We start from the raw sequence: 20,669 nt of genomic DNA on the forward strand, positions 1-20,669 counted from the left end.
GCGTGAGTAACTCAGCAGGTCTAGTACCATCTGAGGAGAGAGAAGCAGAGTTAGCATTTCAATTCTTTTATAACTCCCCTTCAGAACATTACTCTGCCATTCTGTTATTTGCAACTCTGTGAGCTCCTGGGGTCAATTCCATTTGCACAATATTTGTGAGCACAAAACAGCTTGGTGTCAAGAATTTGTCCCTGAGCAGCTGTCAGAAGCAAAATTGTCGGTAAGAAGCCATTACAAATATTAATGCGAACGTTCAAGTGGAAACACGTGAAGAAAAACATGTCACAAAAAAAACAAAGAACTGAAGATGCCAGAAATCTGACAGAATTTGTTGGAGGACCTCAACAGGTCTGTCAGCATCTATGGAGAGAAGGAAGAGTTAACGTTTTGGGGTCCAATGACCTTCAGAACTTCAGAAGGGTCACTGGACGTGAAACGTTAACTCTGCTTTCTTTCCACAGATGCCACCAGATCTGCTGAGATACTTCGGCAATTTCTGTTTTTCTGATTTAGAAACATATTTGTTCATATGAGTGTATCATAATGGTGTGGTCAGGCTGGCACGTGTTAGATGCCAGGTGCATGTGACTGTGGAACGTAGGCAGCTGGTATCCTAGAGCAAGTCCTGAAAAGTTCATGCTGGGTATCCAAGGTATCTGGAGGAGTAAGTGGTGAAACTCATTGGGTCTGGCTTTGAGATTCTTGTTTGGAATTACTGACATTTAGTTTTTCTCCATGCTGTGTTATGATAGGAAGCTGCACATTAATGAGCTTGATTTACAATTAATGGGACCGTTATGGACCAGATGAATTCCCCTCAAATTTATCAAGAAGATAGTCTCGATCCTAACGTTTTCTTATTTTAAAGATAAGTGCAAGGCATTACATTCTAGAAGCCATTGAATTGAACAAACTACTTGACATTAAGCAAATCACACTTTATTATATACCACAAGGAAAGTAAAAATTAAAGAAAAGAATTGATGAAACCATAATGCTATCAAAATGCTTAACAAAACAATAGATGTGTTAACTGCTATTAATCAACTGTTCCAATATAATAACATTCCATTAACACACCTTTGGCAAAGGCTAATTCAGTAAAATAGATTGTCTCACATACAATTCTAGCAGCAGGAAGAGAAACTCAGCTTTTATTTGTAACAGAGAATAGAATAAGAGCTTCCATATCCAGCTTCATGACCCCAGCGATTGCTGAAATCTAAAATTAAAAATTCTGGTTCTGTGGAAGCTTCACTCATTCCGGCTGCTTCTATTGTTCCAACCTTGAAGAAAAACATCAAAGGCTTCGCATGCTGTTTACTTTAATGGCTTTGAGCAGACTGCTCACCACTCTATCTCAGCCTTTCTTCATTAAAAAATACCAAGACAAACTAAGCCTCTTAACGTCATAGGATCGTCACTAGAGATATAACAGGTTATCCCCAGGTGAAAACACTCTTGCCACTCATTAATGAGAATCTCATCTTAATCTGCCAAACGCTGTTGGAAAATGCAACCAGTTGTTCCTAATAGGCCTCACTAAACTTATTAAATTATTCTCCCAAATTTTCCATCATATCCCATATTTCACGCCCTACAAAATAAGTCCATTGTTGTATTATCGAAACAACTGCCAATTAGTGCACTAATGTACTTACAAGAATATAGGAATAACCAGATAGTCTCTTTTTCCTATTGATATTTGTTAAACATTAAATAGCAGCCAGGACACAACAACAACGACTAGCATTTACAGAGAACTTTTGACAAACTAAACTATCCCAAGCAAATACACAAAAAGGTGTTAATAAACAAAACTTGTCACAAAGACATTGAGGAGATATTTGGGCATGTGATAAACATTTTATTAAACGTTGTGAAGGAGGAAAATACAACAGACTGACCAAAGACTGGAATTCCAGAGTTAATGGCCTAGACACAGAACACAGATATGGAAATAGTACAGGATTCAAAATAGGGTGAGCAAGAAGCCAGAAACGGAGGGTTACAGATGTCCAAAAGGGTTGTAGAGCTGGAGGCATTTATATTGATAAGGAGAAATTAGGGTCTGGGTGATTTGGAAAAAAAGATGAGGGAATCAAAATTGGGGCTTTCCTGCAAAATTGGGGCATTGCAAAACAATGTAGGTCAGTCACGTTCGCAATAGTTGGTGAAAGAGACTTGCTACATATTTCTAGCATGGGTCTTGCATGATTCCTGATGAAAGGCTTTTGCCCAAAACGTCAATTTTCCTGCTCCTCGGATGCTGCCTGACCTGCTGCGCTTTTCCCACACACTCTAATCTAGACTCTGATCTCCAGCATCTGCAGTCCTCACTTTCGCCTCGTTTTTTGTGCAGCCGAGTTTTGGATTAGCTTAAGTTTAAAGAGGGAAGGAGATGTGAGGAAACCATGAATGTCTCAGAAGAGTCAAGTCCAGAGGCACCAAAGGAATTTCGGCAGCAGATGAGCTGAGTTTGAGGGAGAAGCTGACACGCCTGTTACAATGATGCAAATAACCAATCACAGATGACATTTTTGGAGAAGAGTCCTGCTTTTTTTCTAAGAAGCATCACGGGATATTTTATACATATCTGAGGAAGGTGAGAGGGCTTCAGTTTAATATCACATCCTAAAGGTGTGACTTTGGCAAGTGCTACATGTCAAGAAAGGAATTTGTGCCCAAATCTCTAGAGTAGGGCATGAGCCTCCAATCTTCTTGATTGGGAAGCGAGAGAAACCAGAGTTTAGATCAGTGTGGTCCTGGAAAAGCACAGCAGGTCAGGCAGCATCCGTCGAGCAGGAAAATTGACGTTTCAGGCAAAAGTCCTTCATCAGGAATGCCTAAAACATTGAATGCCTGCGTTTCCTGCACCACTCTGATCTAAACTCTGGTTTCCAGTATTTGCAGTCCTTACTTTTGTCTAGGAATGCTACAGAGCCAAGGCGGGTATTTCAGTGCTTTCAGGGGAGGCTCTGCTGCAGCCTGACATGCTGAGCATCACACACCATTACATCACTCCTCCTTTTCTGTAAGCAGAAGATAAGTCCTACTGAGAAACTTACTGCCTCTGTATTGAACTCGTGGCAAATTAAAGTCGTCGTTAGCAAAGGGTTTCCTGATAAACAAAGTGCAGACAGGAAAGATTCAGAAGTTGCTTCAAATTAGGGTTTTGCTGTAATAGATATGCTTCTATAATTGTCACAGTGTAGTTGCATTAGATCCCCTTTATATATGTAGGTAGGATGGATAGATGACTGAACTCCTGCTTGGCATAACATGGGAAAATTGCACTGGTATTGAAATGATGTTACTAAAGCCCGATTTTGTCACCATCCACTATAAATAGCGTTGCTGGTGTCAGTATAAAATCCAACTGGAAACTTATATTAGGCATTAAATGATTTGAAATCGGACTTTATTGCTCTCTGCTTGATAGTCTAATCAGATATACTGACTTCATACAAGTTAATCAGATGTGACCAACTGGAAAATCTGTCGTACTGTGCCTAGGATTGGAAATATGTGGGACTGTGCCTGATATTTTTTAATTTATTGCAAAATATCTATTTTATGGTTGGTTAATTCTTGTGATAACTTGAGAGTGCCAAAAAGGATGGTGGGCTACTTAGCATAGTAAGAAGTGAGCAGTTTATGCAGTAGAGCGTAGAGACTAATGTCTTTTGCTGATAATCCCACATTTGAAATCCCTAGATTTAGTCCTCCTTCTTTCTGACTTCGCCCCACCACCGCATCTTCCAGTCTGACAAGTGGAAACATCTTCACTATATACAAATTGTTAAATATGTTCATAATATTAAGGATCAATATCACATTGACATTCGGCCTTCTCTTTTCTGAAGAAAAATGCCCCACACTGTTTAATCCTTTCTGTTAAGGGAGTGGTATAGTGGCAATGTCCCTGCACAAACTATCCAGAACACTAGACAATTGATCTAAGGATGTGTGTTTGGATCTTAACATGGCTGAAGCTAACATTTGAATTAAAAATAAATTTAGAATAAAACTTGTCTAATGACAATCAAGAATTTATTGTTGATTGTCTTGAAAACTCATTTGGTTTGCTTTGGAGGATATTAGGAAGCTCAGAGGAGCAGGGGGAACTTAAGATGATTATCCACAGATCCCTGAGGTGGCAGAACAGGTTTAAAAAGGCACTTCCCTTTATCATTTGTGACTTTGAATATAAGAGCAGCGAGGTCTTGTTGGAACTGTACAAAACTTTGGTTAGAGCTGAAAATGTGTTGCTGGAAAAACGCAGCAGGTCAGGCAGCATCCAAGGAGCAGGAGAATCGACGTTTCGGACATGAGCCCTTCTTCAGGATTCCTGAAGAAGGGCTCATGCCCGAAACGTTGATTCTCCTGCTCCTTGGATGCTGCCTGACCTGCTGCGCTTTTCCAGCAACACATTTTCAGCTCTGATCTCTAGCATCTGCAGTCCTCACTTTCTCCTCAGAACTTTGGTTAGGCCATACTAGAGTACTGTGTGTAGTTCTGGTCACTGCATGATAGGAAGGATATGGTTTCCTGGGAGAAATGCTGAGAAGATTCACCAGGATGTTACCTGGGATGGAACGGTTTAGCTGAAAAGACATGTTGGATAAGCTCAGGTTGTTTCTTTTGGAGCAGAGAAGACTGAGGGAGGGGGTAGTTGAGGGGCATATGATTATGAGGGCATGGACATGGTAGATAGAAAATAGCTGTTCTCCTTAGTTGAAGGGAACACAATTTTAAGATAAGAAGCTAAAGGGTTAAAAGGATTTGAGGAAAATATTTTCACCCAGAGGCTGGTGGGAATCTGGAATGCACTGCCTGAGAGGGTAATAGTGATGGAAAGCCACACAACCTTTAAAAAGTACTTGAAATGCCATGACATTCAAGACCATGGACCAAGTGCTAGAAGGTGAGAGCAATGTCAATTCAGAGTAACTTTCTGTCAGTGCAAACACAATAGACTAAAGGCTTCTTCCATGCTGTATGATTCCATCATTCTACACCAATATCGTTCAGGGATGGAAATCTGCCATCATTATCTGGTTTGGCCTTTGTGTAACTCCAGACCCACAGCAATGCAGATGATTGTTAACTGTTCTAGACCATAAGATGATAAGACATAAAAGCATAAATTAGGCCATTCAGCCCATCGAGTCTGCTCCACCATTCAACCATGGCTGATAAGTTTCTCAACCCCATTCTCTTGCTATCTTCCCTTGAGTATCCCTTGTTCCCTTGATACTCAAGAACCAAATGGTTTCAGTCTTAAATATATTCATTTCCTTCTCTGTCAATGAATTCCATAGATTCACCATTCTCTGCTGAAGAGGTTTGTCCTTATTTCTGTTGCAAAAGGTGTTACCTTTACTCTAAGGCTGTGCCATCAGGTCCAAGTCTCTCCTAAGAATGGAAACATTTTCCCAACATCCACTATGCCCAGCCCATTCAGTCATCTAGATAGCCCCTCATTCTTCTAAACTCAATCGAGGACAGACCAGGAGTCCTCAAACTTTCCTCACATGTTAAGCTTTTCATTCCCGGGACCATTCTTATGAACCTCCTCTGAACACGCTCCATGGCTAGTCCATCCTTCCTGAGATATGGGGCCCAAAACTGTGCACAATACTCCAAATGTGGTCTGACCAGAATCTTATAAAGCTTTGGAAGTGCATCCCTACTTTTATTTTCAAGTCCTTTCAAAATAAATGCCATCATTGCACTTGCCTTCCCAACTACTGACTCAACCTGCAAGTTTACCTTAAGAGAATCCTGGATTTCAACTTCCAACTCTCTTTGCTTATAGTGCTTTAAATGTGATCCATTTAAGGTCCTATACAATTATATAACACCTCCTTTGCTCAATAACATTACTCTAGAGCGTTCTTATTAATGCGAGTCACTATTCGTGATTTCCAGACGTTTACCCTCAGCCCTCTCAATCCTGTTTAAGTTTGTATTTCCCAGGAGGGATGTGACTTCCTTATCTGACCAAAATGAGCCATGTTGTATTTTGCTCCATTGAAATTTATTTGACAATGACATGCTTATTTTAAAAGTTTATTAACGTCTTGCTATATTTTAAATCTTACTGAGCGGTAATCATCCTCCCAAAATTGATATCAAGTGCAAATTTTGATATGGGACTTCTGTACCTGTGTCAAAATCATTGCGATAAATGGTGAATATCAGCACACCTGCCATCAATCCTCTTTGAACACACCTTCCTATCTTTTGTCAGTCTGGGAATAAACATGCTTAGCCACTACACTCTGATTTTTAGTTGTAACTAGTTGCTATTCATTCTGCTACTTGTCCCTGACTCTACATGCTGTAATCAGGGCCATGAGTCAACAATGCACAACTATCTCACAGTACTTTCTAAAAGTCAAGCACAACTTCCCCATCTATTCTTTTTGTTAATTCTTCAAAGAATTCAAGAAGATTAGTCAAGCATAATTGCCCATTTTGAATTCCACGCTGATAACTCTGTACTTGATTTTGGGTTTCAACACATAATTCTATTGTCTATTGCATTTTTTCTTGCAAGCTACATAACTGGGAAGTAGAGAGCACTTTAAAATAAGTGTCATGGGACAAAGGATCAAGTTTGGGAAGGTGATGTAAACCAAAGAGGAGAGACAAGGCGAAAAAGACAGTCACTAGAATGGGAAATGAAAAACAATCTATTAAAGGACAGACCATGAATACAAGTCTAAGAGTAAAACAACATGTAAGTGTAGAGTTAAAACAATGAATCAAAAGATAAAGCTAAAAGTTCTGTACCTGAATTCATGTAGAACTCAAAGCAAAACAGATGATCTGTGAGTGTAGATAGACATAAATAGGTGCAATCTGGTAACGACAACAGAGATATGGCTGAAGATGACGTGAATTAGGATCTGAACATCAAAAGGTGCAAGATATTTGGAAAGGTCAAGAAGCTAGAAAAAAGGTGGAAGCATGCTTTGTTAATTAATGTTGGTGTTAGCACAATAAAGAGGGATGACCCAAGTTAAGGAAAGCAAGTTGTGGAAACAGCTTCTATAAAGATGAGGGATGGTAATCTCCCGGTATGATTTTTTGGAGTGGTATACAGGCCTTCTAATGGAAATCACATGGTGAACCATAAAGGAAGATATAACGAGAAATTGTAAGAAGAGCAAGATGATAATCAGGTGTGATTTTAATCTACATAACAACTGAATAAGTCAGATGGACAAAGGTAGCCGAGGTGAGAAGTTCATAGAATGTTTTCATTATTGTTTCAGAGAACAGCATATTCTGGAGCTGACCAGAAGCGAGGCTCTGCTCTACCTGGCATTTTGCATTGGGATAGAATTAATCAATTATCTTTTGTGAGGGTTCCTTTAGTAATATTGGTCTAATATGATTGGATATTACAATGAGTCAGAGGGATAAAAGAGTAGATCAAGACTACTCTTAACCATTTAAACAAAAGTAATTATGAAGCCAAGAATGTAGAGCTAGCTAATGTGTATTGGCCAATTAGATTGAAGTATATATCAATAGAGGTGCAATAGTAGACAGTTATTTCAGAATACACAGAGTAGATAAATTCCAATAAGTAAGAAAAATTCCAATGAATGGACTGATCATCTATGGTTAACTGAAAATGTTAAAGGTAGTATCAAACTAATAAAAAGAATATAATTGGGTAAAAACAGATAAAATTCAGAAGATTGCACAGAATATGAAAAACTACAAAGAATGATAAAAAAAATTAGGAAGAAGGGAAAAATTTGAATGTGAGAGAAAGCTGGTCTGAAACACAAAATCAAATGTTATGAATATTTGCAAAGTGTTTTAAAAGAAACGTGTTAATCCATAGAAAGTCAGAATTAATAATACAAAATAAGGCAATAACAGATATTTTGCATCTGTCTTCACTGTAGAGTATACAAATAAGATTCCAAAATCATCAATGAGTCAGGAAATAGAAAGGATGTAGAAACTCAGAAAAATCAGAACCAACAGATAAGCGCCATTGGAAACTGCTAGAGCTGAGGACTGGCAAGTGTTCAAGTTCTGATGTATGCCATTCCAGGGCCTGAAAAAGTCCATCAATTGCTTTTAATTTTCCAAAACTCCCTTGATATAGTGATAATCCATTAAGTAGGAAGATAGGAAATGTAATTCAAAAAGTGAGAGAGAATGAAAGCAGGAAACTAAAGTGCAATTTGCTTAAAAATTTTGATAGAGAAAATGTTAGAATTGATTGTGAAAAGAATTATAGTAGGGTACTTAAATAAATTCCAGGTAATCAAACAGACTCTTCATGGTCTTATGAAAAGGAAGTCACATTAATAAATCTATTAGAGTTCTTTCAGGAGGTAATATGTCCTGTGGATAAAGGAAAATGGAATGATGCACACAACTTAAATTTCAAGGAAGCATTTGATAAAGTGACACATTGAAGTTACTGCAGAAAATATAAAGCTCATGGTGTAGTGATAGCAAATTGGCATGGATAGTAAATTGGCTAACTAAAAGAAAGCAAGAGTTGGCCCAAATGTGTCTTTTATATATTGGAAATTAGTATGTGGCACAGGGATCAATGCTGAACTCAATTATTTACAATTAATATAAATGATGTGAATTACAGGTATAGTTGCAAAATGTACCAGAGACACAAAGATACATAGCAAAGTAAGTAATGAAGAAGACAAGAGGAGGCAATGAAAAGATATACATAGGCTAACTGATTGGACAAAGATTTGCCATACAAGGTATCATGTGCATAGATGTGAAATTGCCCACATTGACAGGGAGCATAGTGGTGAGCTCTGATCTCGTTGTCCTCATGCATGAATCACAGAATGTTCGAATTCAAATGCAGCAAGTTAAAGCTAATAGGTTGTTATTATTTATCAAAGGAATATTTAACACAAAAGCAGATAGTTTATGTTTCAGTTACATATAGGACCGGTAAGACCACATCTGGAATGCAGATATACTGTGCACAGTAATGGTCAACTTATTTAACAAAGGATGTAAATGTTTTGGAAGCATTCTGAAAAGAATTACTGGACTAGTACCTAGAATGCACAGATTGTCTTGTAAGGAAAGATTGGATATGTTAGACACATATCCACTGGAGTTTGGATGGGTAAGGGATTATTTGATTGAAACATATAAGATCCTGAAGATTGTTAACAGGGTAAATGTGGACAGGGTGCTTCCTCTTTTATCAAAATCTAAAACAAGGATCGCTTTTTAAAAGTTAAAGCTGCACATTTCAGAAGCGATTCGGCAAAATCTTCTTTCAGAAGGTTGTAAGTCTTTGGAACTCTCTTCTTGAAAAGGTGGCGGAAGGAGAGTCAATAGTGCAGATTTAGGTAGATATGTTGGTTAGCAAGGGGGCAAAATGTTATCAGGGTAGTCAGGAGCGTGGATTTGATATTATAGTCATATCAGCCATGATCTTATTAAATGGTGAAGAAGGCTTTCGGGTAAGAATAGTTGACTGGTAGATTTTGGTCATATATTCATATTATACTTTGAGACATGGACTGATATAGTCTCGAAAGAAGACAAGGAAAAGCATGACAATGCCACTGAGGCCATACAAATAAACATATGATTAAAGTAATGATTCCAATGTTATTTTAACCATACTTTGAACTTTAGTTTTTGATCCCACTTGAGCTCAAACGGATCCATTTTTAAAATTAGTTCATACATTGCAGTGTTTGTGGGGATGATTTTGTTCAATTTACATTGTTTATAAAGTGGGAGTTGATGTTTTGTTGGATCTTGAAGGCCAAAACCTTCTGGACAGGTAACAGCTCATGGGTTTCTCACTGAAGGCTTAGCTTGAGAGAATGTTCATGTCAGTCCACTCTCAAACAATAACCCAGGCAGCATGGTATATAAAAGCACAGTAGTTACCATTCAACTCTCAGGCAGAATTATGAGGGTATAACGTGTACAAAAATAAAAAAAACATATTCTATAATAGAGCAGAAGTCAGAGAGAATGGGACAATTCAACCGAAGGAAAATTCTGAGTAATAGAACTTAATCTATTTCCTTCCTGCTCTAGTACATGGCTTGAAAGATGTGAATTTTCCACAGTTGACAATTTTTAACAAAGTATTATCCTTGAGAAAGAGGGAAACACCCTTAAGTTCCTATTTTAACAAGCAAAGAGTTTTGCTCTAGATGTTTTTTTATCTGTATTGCCGGTAATTATAGACCTCACTGCAATGTTGCACATGGGTTTCCATGGTAATTCACGTGTTTAAAATGTCAACCTTTTTTTAAAAGAAACAGATAATATATCCTCTGTCCAACACTGCACTCTCATTATCTTCTCCTCCTGCCCTGATTCCAGCACAAATTATATGTTACATTGAGCTTTCAATACACTGTGGTCCTTCAGCAGCTTCTCCCCTCACAATTAAAATTGTTCCAATTCATTGGGTTTCAGCAATAACTCACAGGATTAATTGTAGATCCCTGTCTCTTTGGGATGAACCAGTCAGCTGAGCAAATTGGTTTAAAATCAAATGTTCCTGAGGATTGGTAGTTACCTGGTGGTGGCAGCATTGACCCTGCCTCGAATGAAATGTAGCAACTTGCCACAGCCAGCTAGAAATCTTTACTGACCTTTACCATTTAATTTTAAAGAAAAAATATACAAGGGTTACACAGTCTGGAGAATATGAGACCATTTAAAAATTATAGGATTGTTCATAAATCATTCTTTTGTCAGGTTTTTATTTGAAACTCTTCCCTTTGTGATTGCAGTTATTAGTAACAACATCCTATTAAATCAAAATTGTGTTCTAATTTATGAAAGAGCTTAAATTATAGTGTGGAGGGACCTCAGATTAATTGGTTATAGTACCTGAACCTCAAAATAAACATAGGCCCAGTTTCGAATAATATTTGTGCATTAAGGGCACTGAAGAATTAAAATATTGCTTTATTAATATGTCCCTATCACAATAATCAAGATGTCAGCCTCTGAGTCAGAAATAACAATATTACCTCTGAACTGTGTATTTCACTGATGCTCCAGGGATATAATCTGTGTTGAGATGGAGTCCTGAGTACCCTCTCCACTGAGCATCAATAACTGCACACAATAGTTTAAAAAAAAGTAGGGACGTTTTCCCAAGGCAGTGCTAATATTTTTCTTCATTAATACACATTAACCTGTCACTTATCAATTTGCTGTTTGTGGAACTTGCTTAGTGCAACTTGGCTATCACCTCGTTCTTTTGTCACAACTGAGTCAATAGTCTGCATTTTATGATTGGAATTGGATTGAGGAGTAATAATGTATTTGCACCAGGGTCCTCTGATTTATTTCCAACCTTCACTCAACAACACTGAGAGAAGTTAGCTGCTCACTATCACAATGCTAAGTGGCTGCCCTGACCATTGGCAAATTGCTACAATTCAGTAGTCATAATGCTTTAAATGTAGTTATAATGTCATTTGGAATAGACTGAAGTTATAACACTAATTCAAACCTTAGAGGGCATGAAGCCTTTGGGACAGGCTCACAAAGCAAAAGATATGCAGTGTTGCAGGACAGCTATTTGGAAAATGATAACCAGAGAGGATCAGGAAGGGACAGCTAATAGTATTAAAGGGGGAGCAAATGGGAATAAGACAAATTAATGGCTCTTTATGCAAATGCAGAAAGTACTCAGAACAAAATTGATGAATTAATCACTCCAATAGATGTGGCATGAAGGGTTAATTATACTTTTATTGTTAAAGCAACTACTGACAATATGCATAAGGAACGAAGTCACAGTAAATGTCCAATTAGATGGAACTGGAATCTAAATTTGTTCCAAATGCTACTTTGTATCCAGTTATGTCTAATAAAGCCTGTTCACTCAGGTGAGCATGACTCTCATCTTCCTACGTGATAAGTACTGCTTTGTGAAGTTCACCAGCAATACAGTGAATTGGGAGAAGAGGGAGACCAGCTGAGCAATCTGAACACAGAAACAGGGGGAGTAAACCAAAAGAGAAGCTCAATGATGTCAGGAAGCAGCTACAATGAACCTCAAGACCCACTTATGCAGTGGAATGCTGGGAGAGGGTGCTTGCACCAGAACTGAAAAGGCAAAGGCAAGTCCACAGTGCAGAATGTTTCCAGTAAAGACAATCAGTAATAGTGAGTTACACAACTCTGTAGATCTGTCATCTTAGCTGAGAACTTCTAGAGATGCAGAACACTGTGGAGAAGTTTAAAGTTGAACACAGAAAGGAGCCCGGGCAGATGAAGGTTGAACAAGAATTACACAGTCATCATATCATAAAGAGATTACTGACCTAAATGACTAGTGATGAGCAATCTTACAACAAAATCACACTTTGGAGGGTGAAAATGCAACCATTTTGGGAAATGTCCATGAGTGCTGGCACAGCCTCTAATGTAACTGAGAAACAAAGAGATTTATTGATGGAGGAAAAAAAAATACCATTTTTATAAAAGAAATTCAGATCTTTAAGCTGTGTTCTGGTGATGTCAGGGCACATGGAGGCAAAGTCTGAATCTCTGTTTCCAGAGGTTGGTCTGACTCACCATGCTGATAATGTTTACTCAGATAAATGTTGACCTCACCTTACTAAAGATTATGCTGTTTTATGAATTACAAAATTAACTGAGTTCTCCTTTTTTTAATTAGATTCCTACAGTATGGAAACAGGCCATTCAGCCCAACAAGTTCACACCAACCACCAGAAGAGTAACCCATCCAGACCCATTCCCCTTCTGTATATTTACCCCTGACTAATGCACCTAACACAATGGGCAAATTATCATGGGTAATTCACCTGACCTGCACATCTTTGGATTGTGGGTAGAAACCGATGCAAACACAGGGAGAATGCGCAAACTCCACACAGACAGTCACCCAAGGCAGGAATTGAACCTGGGTCCCTGGCGTTGTCAGGCAGCCGTGCTAACTACTGAGCCACCGTGTGGGTACCCAGACACCTGAATGTAATAGATACTGTGCCACTCTGTCAGAGAGGAAAGGCTCTTATCATGCAATGGTAGTATCCCTCCCTTTGGACCACAACACCCACTTCAAGTCTTACCTGCTCCACCGTTTTGAACAAATTCGTTAGAAAGTTCTCTGTATTAAAGAGGAGCAGGAGTGTTAACCCACATGTACTGGCTAATACTTATCTCTCAAACAACATCACCAAAAACAGTTTGTCTGGTCATTAGCACAATTCTGTATGTTGGAGTTTGCTGTGTACAATTTGATTGCCTCATTTCCACATTACAACAGTGAGTGTGCTACAAAAAAATACTTAATCACATGCAAAATGCTTTGAAACATCTGGAAGTCATGAAAAATGCAAGATAAAATCAAGTCTTCCTATTTCTTTCCTATCGATTGCACAGAGCATTGGAGCTGTTTTGATGATACATCCAAAATATATCACCTATGATGGTGGCAGACTCCTTATGTTTCTTTAAGGTTGAGATGGACAGATTTTTGATCAATGAGGGAACCAAGAGTTATGGAGAAAAGGCAGGAAAGTGGACATGAGGAATGTCATTGGATCAGCCATGATCTTATCAAGCACTGCAGCATTAATCGCTACAAGCCAAGCAGATCTTAACCTACACCCAGTTCCAATAGATGTGAGTTAGGTTCTGATGATCATTCATTGACTATAAAATTGCTTGTGTTCTACATATAAGAAGTTAGTTTGTGTTTCGAGAGGCAAACTGAGCTTCTGTTCAATATCAGTCACTTTTAGTGTTGGTAAATAAAAGTGAATATTTTGGAGAATTTGAATGCTTCCCTGTTTGTGATGAACAATGAGTAGATTCTGAGCTATAGTGGGCATTGAGGAAAGACTAGCAATGATGTAGAGTGGGAGGCAAGATATGATGTGGCTAAGGACAGGTAGGTTGTATGGACTGGTGCTTAAACCCCAATGTACAGTTGTATGTGTAAGGAAGTGTCAGCTGTGCCACCTTTGTGCCCTGAAGAGATTGGCTCTGTGCCACCACATGTCTGGGGAAAGATAACTCTGGACTGCCAATGTTTCACCAGATACATGGCTAGGCCTCAGAGTTGTTGCCGGTGCCTGGTTCTTGCAGTATAGCTCAGCAGTAGAAAGTACTTTTGCCTGTGATGGCTGGGAGAATTAGGCTATCATCAGGTGGGCAGGGTGCCATAGTCTCGTTCATAAGATGAGGTTGGGACAATAGTGTAAGAAAACCCTGTCAGGCCTCACAAAGACAAATCCTCCACAAACTCAAAAAAGATGACACTGATCTGATTTCTGTTAAAATTCAGCCTAGTATTAAATTACTTCTTTATATTCTGTTTTTATGTTCTGAAACTCATCTTATCCAAGACTTAATTTTATTTTTTGTAACATAATAATCAGACATTTAAATCTAATGTTATCCTTAATATGCTTAGTAAGACTCAGACAGATCATTGTTATCTGACTTTTCATTTATCAAAGGAGTTTATTGTCATTGAATATTTTGTTTATTCACAGCCTTACCTTTTACTCTCATTGCCCATTTAACCTTAGCCAGCTCTTCCCTCACACTTATTGCACGCAAGTAACTGTTTTTTGGCTTTATTTTAAAACTGTCACTACCCTATTTCTTTTAAATTAATGAACATGTGTGAAAACACCTTATAGAACAGGTTCAAATGCATTAACAACTGTATTAGTAAAGGGAAGGAAATGTCAGGATGCCTGGATTTAAAATTGAGATTTCTCTCTTCACTTATTTTCAGGTTAGTTAAGATTTCCAAATTATTTTAATTTGCAGAACTCAAAGTCTAATCTTGTCTCTATGCTCATTTTTTATTCTGTCTCATGTCCAGTGTACAATTTGGATAAAATTAACAAATCCACCCTCAATGCATTCTGGCTCATCTCACGAGTAAGAGATTTGAGCTGCAGAGTAACAGTCCCTTGATGGTACTTCAGTGTTTGCCTGCCATTTTCTCCTGCTAATTGGGTGTTATTGATCGACAATCACCAAGGTAAAGATGTGCTTAATAGGTTATTCCTAAAGGAATTGTTATGCCCAGACAAACAATTTATATCTTACTATATCGGAATCTTCACCAGCAGATGCATCAGGAAACTGAGTTTGAGTATTTCAAAATGACACTTGGTGATTTTAATGGTGGTTTGTGATGAACAATGAGTAGATTCTGAGTTATAGTGGGCATTTTATTAACTCTGAACTTTTTAAAAGTGAACTTTCCACGATAATTAGGCAACATATTAAAATCAATTTTGGAAGACAAATTCATCCATTTTTATAGTCATAACCATAGAGTCATGGAGTTACACAGCACAGAAACTGACCCTTTGGTCCAATCAGTTCATGCTGACCATAATCCCAATGAAACTAGATCCACCTGCCTGTTTCTGGCCCATATCCCTCCAAACCTTTCCTATTCATGGACTTATCCAAATGTCTTTTAAACATTGTAATCGTATTCACACCCACAACTTCCACAGGAAGTTCACTTCACATGTGAACCATCCCTGTAAAAAAAATTGTTTCTCCGTTGTCTTTTTCAAATATCTCTCTTCTCACCTGAAAAATGTGCCCTCATGTCTTGAAAACCCCATCCTAGAGAAAAGGCCCCTACCATTAACCCTACCTCTACCCCTCACGATATTATATATATCTGTTAGGTTCCCTCTCAACCTCCTAAGATCTAGTGGAAAAAACCCCAGCCTCTCCAGCGTCCCTTGATAACTCAAACCTTCCTAACCCGGCAACATCCTAATCAATCTCTTCTGAACCTGCTCCTGCTTAATAGATTTAGATTTAGATTACTTACAGTGTGGAAACAGGCCCTTCAGCCCAACAAATCCACACCGACCCACTGAAGCGCATCCAACTAGACCCATTCCCCTACATTTACCCCTTTACCTAACACTATGGGCAATTTAGCATGGCCAATTCACCTAACCTACACATTTTTGGACTGTGGGAGGAAACCGGAGCACCCGGAGGAAACCCATGCAGACACGGGAAGAATGTGCAAACTCCACACAGACAGTCGCCTGAGACGGGAATTGTACCCGGGTCTCTGGCGCTGCAAGGCAGCAGTGCTAACCACTGTGCCACCGTGCTGCCCACAAATTCTCTCTGGTCTAATAACCCTTTCTAGGATGAGAAACTAGTCTTTAAAAGTATAACAGTCACACTTGCATCCTGTCATACATTCCTCAATTTGTTAATACACCCTTGTTGATGTAAAAAAAAGCATATCTTATTCAATGAATTGGGGTTAATACCGCTGGACATGTAATCAAAGAAATGCAGTGTAGAACGAGAACTTTTGGCCCATTATATCAGCGAAAATTCTTTGCAAGAGCAATCCAAGTTTAAACTCACTCACCTGCTCTTTCCCTTTAATCCTGCATTTCCTCTGTTTCAAACATTAATCCAATGCTTTTATTAAAGGCTGTCACTGTTTCTGTTTCAGCCATCCCTGTGCAATCGAGAAGCCATCAATTTTGCGCAAAACTTTTGTTCTTCCATTCTCTCCTCACTTTCATAGTGGTGATTTTAAATTTAGGATCCCTTGCCACTGATTCTCAAATGAGAAAAAAATAAGCTTTCCTTATTCAGTCCAAAAAAGTGTTTTTAAAAATTATTAAATTGTCTTCAGCTTTCTCTGCAGCAGCAGAATTAATCCTGAAAATTTATTCTAACAGGCTCGGAAATCCTTCAGGAGTAAGCGAGGACTGAAGATGCTGGAGATCAGAATCAAAGAGTGTGGTGCTGGTAAAGCACAGCCAGTCAGACAGCAGCCAAGGAGCAGGAGAATCGACGTTCCGGGCAGAAGTCCTTCATAAGGAACCCTTGATGAAGGGCTTATGCTTGAAATGTCAACTCTCCTGCTGATCGGATTATGCCTGACTGGCTGTGCTTTTCCAGCACCACACTCTTCGACTAAAATTTCCTTCAGAGCTGTTCCCACAGTGCTGATAACAATTCTGCAGCAAGCATGATGAAAATGGTGCATACATGCATAAACAGGATTTCCAACATACTAGTGAGGGTGATGTAGAGATTAATGTCCACACAAGAACCGACAATAAATTAGCATCATCGCCTGACAGTGCCATTAGCCATGTGACTCCAGATGGCAACAGAGGTAGCATTGGTAATCTGTGCCAGTAAAACATAGAAAAGAACAGCAAAGATGTTACATAAGTTGGAATTCTTTCACCAGTGCTGCCTAGGTAGGATCACGGACATGGACACCATGAGGGACATCTCCAATGAGGAAATGCTACAGATTAGAGACATCTAAATAGCATTGTGACAGAGAGCAAGAGTGAGGGAGAGAAAGACAGTCAACAAACAGCACGCCATAACCGCAGTAGAATGGACACCACCAGATAGAGCAAAAAATGGGAATGACTAAAGAAGATGTGGAAATGTACATGTAAAGAGGAGCTCTAACAGCAGAACTCCATGTAGGCTGGAGTGAAAGTGATTGTAATGGACTGAGGTCAGTGACAATGTCTTGCTGCCCATTATCCCACCCAGGGCTAAAGGAACAAAGTGAGACTGGTGAGATTATAATAATGAAGCATAAGAAGATCCAAAGACATTCCTTAGTCTCCTGTTCCTGAGGCTGCTGCAGTGAATATTTACAGTCCCCTCTTCATGGCTTTAATCTCCAGTCTATAATGTGATTCTCAGAAGTGGTGTGTTGTATAAATGAATCGTTACTTCTTGAATTTTCTGACAGATTCAATAACAAAGACATGTTACGTTATTACTGAAAGAAGGAGGTAGCATAGTAATACTGCCTTTGGATTAGTAATCCAGAACCTCAGCATAATACTTGAGGGTCACAGGTTTGAATCCCACATTGGCAAATGGTGAGATGTGAATCCAATAAAAATCTGAAATTAAAACTCGAATGATGTCCACAAAGACATGGCCATCTTTAGTCAAAATCTATTTGGTTCATGAGCTTCAGACAGTTGCATCAATCATGGAAAGGCAAAAAGGAATGAGACCAGACGGAGCACTGAAATCGACCAAAAGGCACCAGAAACAAAATTGGTGAACACTCCCCTATCAACCCTTCAAAATCCTCCTTACTAACACCAGGAGGGCTGCTGACTAAATTAGAAGTGCTGACTAATAGACTCATCAAACAACAACCTGACATTGTCATACTTATTGAATCATATCTTACAGACAATGCCTCAGACATCACTGTTACTATCCCCGGATATGTCCTGTCCAGTTGGCAGAGGTGGTGGTATAATGGACATAGTCATGAGAAATTGCCCTGGCAGACCCCAACATTGACTCCCAGCTCCATGAAGATTAGATTAGATTAGATTACTTACAGTATCATGGCATTGGATCAAACATGTGCAAGGAAACCTCCTGCTGATTGCCACATATGACTCCTCGCCCCCCTCTGCTTAGCTGATGAATTGGCACATTTCCATATCAAACATCATTTGGATGAAATACTGAGGATGGTGAAGGCATATATGCTCTCTAGGTGTTTGAATGCAGCCTTGATGTCAAGGGTTGTCACTCCCATCTCACCTGTGGAGTTTGGCTTTTTTAGGCATGTTTGAACCAAAGCTGTAATGCGGTCAGGAGCTGAGTGGCCTTGGTGGAACCCAGACTGGGCATCACTGAGCAGGTTATTGCTGAGTGGGTGCTCCTTGATATCACTGTTGATGACATCTTCTATTAGTTTTCCAATGATCGAGGATAAACTGGTGGGGTGATAACTGGCTGGGTTGCATTTGTCCTGCTCTTTATGTATCTGATGGATGTACCTGAGCAATTTTTCACATTGTTGGCGAGATGTCAACTTTGTAACTGGAGTAGAAGAGATTGGCAAGGGGAGCAGCAAGTTATAGAGTAATAATATAGAGTAATAGAGTCATACATTTTGCGGGGATGCTTCAGTCCAACCAGTCCACACTGACCATGTTCCCAATCTAAACTAATCCCACTTGCCTGCGTTTGGCCCATGTCCCTTCAACATTTTCGTATGCATGTACTTATCCACTTTACTTGTGTAACTGCACCAGCATTCACCACTTCTTCTAGAAATTCATTCCATACATCAACTGATATCTGTGTAAAAAAGGTTGCCCCTCATGCCCTTTTTAAATCTTCCTCCTCTCACCTTAAAAACATGCCCCCTAATTTTGAACTCTTCCAACTGAGGGAAAAGATCCTTCCTCTGTTCTGGAGCACAAGTCTTCAGAACTATTACTAGAATGTTGTCAGGGCCTATAGCAGTATGGCAATATGCAATGCCTCCAACTGATCCTTGATATCAAGTGAAGTGAAATCAAACTGGCTGAAGATTGGCATCTGTGAAGCTGGGGACCACTAGAAGAGTCTTAACGAAACTGGAATCACTGGGTATCAGGGGGCAAACTATCTGCTGAATGGTGTCATACCTGGCACATTGGAAGAGGGCTGTGGTTGTGGGACATCAGTTATCTCAGCTTCAGGACATCTCTGCAGGACTAACTCAGGGTCATGTCCTCGACCCAACCATCTTCAGTTGCTTCATCAATGACCTTCCCTCCATCATCAGGTCAGAAGTGCGAATGTTCACTGATGATCGCACAATGTTCAACACCATTCACAATTCCCCAGATATTGAAGCAGTCCATGTCCAAAGACCTGGACAATAGTGAAGTTTGGGTAGTAAGTTGACGTTCTAAATTGGAGGAAGGCTAACTTTAATGGCATTGGGCAAGAACTTTCAAAAGCTGATTGGGTGCAGATATTTGCAGGTAAAGGGACAGTTGGAAAATGAGAAGCCTTCAGAATGAGATAACGAGAGTCCAGAGACAGTATATTCCTGTCAGGGTGAAAGGAAAGGTTGGTAGGTGTAGGGAATGCTGGATGACTAGACAAATTGAGGGTTTGGTTAAGAAAAAGAAGGAAGCATATGTCAGGTATAGACAGGAGAGATCGAGTGAATCCTTAGAAGAGTATAAAGGCAGTAGAAGTATACTTCAGGGGGAAATCAGGAGTCCAAAAAGGGGACATGAGATATCTTTGGCAAATAGAGTTAAGGAGAAACCAAAGGGTTTTATAAATACATTAAGGACAAAAGGGAAACTAGGAAGCCAGTCAAAGAACAACAAGGCAGCCTTTATGTGGAGCTGCAGGAAATGGGGGAGATACCAAATGAGTATTTTTCATCAGTGTTTGCTGTGGAGAAGGACATAGAAGATATAAACTATAGAGAAATAGATGGTGGCACCTTGAAAAATGTCAGTATTACAGAGGAGGAAGTATTACAGAGCTGGATGTCTTGAAATGCATAAAACTGGATAAATCCCAGGACCTGATCAGGTGTATCCTGGAACTCTGTGGGAAGCTAGGGAAGTGATTGCTGGGCTCCTCGCTGACATATTTGTATCATCGATAGTCACAGGTGAGGTGCCAGAAGACTGGAGGTTGACTAACATGCTACCATTATTTAAGAAAGGTGGTAAGGACAAGCCAGTAAGGACCAGTGAGCCTGACATTGGTAGTGGGCAAGTTGTTGGAGGGAATCCTGAGGGACAGGATGTACATATATTTAGAAAGACAAGGACTGATTAAGGATAGTCAGCATGGCTTTTTGTTGGGGA

The sequence above is a fragment of the Hemiscyllium ocellatum genome, chromosome 30, assembly GCF_020745735.1.
Source record: "Hemiscyllium ocellatum isolate sHemOce1 chromosome 30, sHemOce1.pat.X.cur, whole genome shotgun sequence".
Taxonomy (NCBI): Eukaryota; Metazoa; Chordata; class Chondrichthyes; order Orectolobiformes; family Hemiscylliidae; genus Hemiscyllium; species Hemiscyllium ocellatum.